This window comes from Arachis ipaensis, chromosome B06, assembly GCF_000816755.2.
Source record: "Arachis ipaensis cultivar K30076 chromosome B06, Araip1.1, whole genome shotgun sequence".
NCBI lineage: Eukaryota > Viridiplantae > Streptophyta > Magnoliopsida > Fabales > Fabaceae > Arachis > Arachis ipaensis.
The window spans coordinates 87,121,665-87,123,542 of NC_029790.2; positions in this window are offsets into that span (position 1 = coordinate 87,121,665).

Consider the following 1,878-nt stretch of genomic DNA (forward strand, 5'->3'; position numbering starts at 1 on the left):
TTTTGGCTTTAAAATTACTAATTTTTAATTCTCTCTTATTACCATTCAATGCTGTGATATGTTTGTTAAAATTTTCAAGGTTTATAGGGCAGGAATGGCTTAGAGGATGAAAAAGAAGCATCCAAAAGTGGAAGGAACACAAGAAATTGAAGTTTTGAGAATCTGGTAGCGATGCGCATGCATGGATGACGCGTACGCATGACCGGTGCAACAGACATTCGACGCGCACGCGTGGCTGACGCGTACACGTGACGAGCGTCACGTGCTGCATTAAACAGAATTCGCTGGGGGCGATTTCTGGGCTAGGTTTGACACAGTTTCAAGCCCGAAATTACAGATTAGAGGCTGGGAGTGGAGCAGGAAAGGGGGGATCAATCATTCACTTCACATTCATACACACTTTAGGTTTTAGATGTAGGTTTTCTAGAGAGAGAGACTCTCTCCTCTCTCTAGGTTTTAGGGTTTTTAGTCCTGTTCCTTCTCAAATTCAGATTTCTACCTTACTTTAATTTAGTTTTCTTCCACTTTTATTTGTTCTAGTACTTTTGTTATCTACTTATATCATTGATTCCTTTATGTTGCCAATTTAGTTTATGAATTATTCTTGTTCCCTTTAATCCATATTAGTGCAAGTTATGTTTTCATGTTTATGATTGCTTCTTTCTTCATTTGTTATTATTGATTCCTTGCAATTGTTGGTCTTAGATTTTACATTCTCTTATTACCTTTCTATGCTTTTATTTTGTATCTTCCAAGTGTTTGACAAAATGCTTGGGTGAATTTTACTTTAGATTTTTATGTTCTTGACTTGGATTGATTATTTAGAGACTCTTGAGTTATCAAAAGTCTTTTGTTGATTGGTGATTGAAGATTGCCGGTTAGCTTGAACTTCACCAAAGCTAGTCTCTCACTATGAGTTGATTAGGACTTGTGAACTCAAGTTAATTGTATGCACTTGACCTTCCTCCATTGGTTAGAAGTTAACTAAGTGAAGGCAATTCACATTTACCATCACAATTGATGGTGATAATAAGGATAGGACTTCTTATTCTCAATCCTTGCTAAGAGCCTTCTTAGTTATTAGTTTATTTTTCTCGCAATCTATATTTTCTTGTTCCTCATTTCAAAAACCCAAAAATATACTTTTCCATAACAAAAAATAAATACGCTTCCCTGCAATTCCTTGAGAGACGACCCGAGGTTTAAATACTTCGGTTAATTTTATTAGGTTTGTATTTGTGACAAACAATTTAAACAATGACCAAGGATAATTTGTTGGTTTAGAACTATACTTGCAATGCGATATTTTTGTAAAAATCTTTACCGAAAAGAAGATGAAGAAGATGATGATGATGATGATGATGATGATAATGAAGGAGGATGAGGAGGAAAAAAAAGAGAAGAAATCAAATACAATGACGATGTGGTTGAAAAAAAGAAGCGCACACTTATCTGACTTTGTTGAGACTTGGCTAATAAAACACTTGGTTGTGTAGCTTTATTGTTAAGCGATATCCTGATAACCTCTTAGAGTTTCTGTTTGATCCAAAATAAAAACAAATATCTTTAGAGAAAGTATAGAAAACCAACTCTATATGCACTCAAGCAACCAGCTTTTCAAAACACCCTAATTTTACGCTAAAAAAGTATGCGCCCTCCGACCCCATTCATTTCTCCTCTCCCTCTGTGTATTTTTCCCTCAGCTCTGCGCTGCCTCTCCTTCTGCGCTGCTTCTTCTTCTTTTCTTGTACATGGATTTTTTTTTAGGTTTCAAATGTTCTTTTCTATGATTTTATATGTTTTTCTGTTAAATTTTGGATGTTACTTTTTAAAACATGAGAAAGAAACATCCGAAAACTAATAAAAAAATATTTTAAA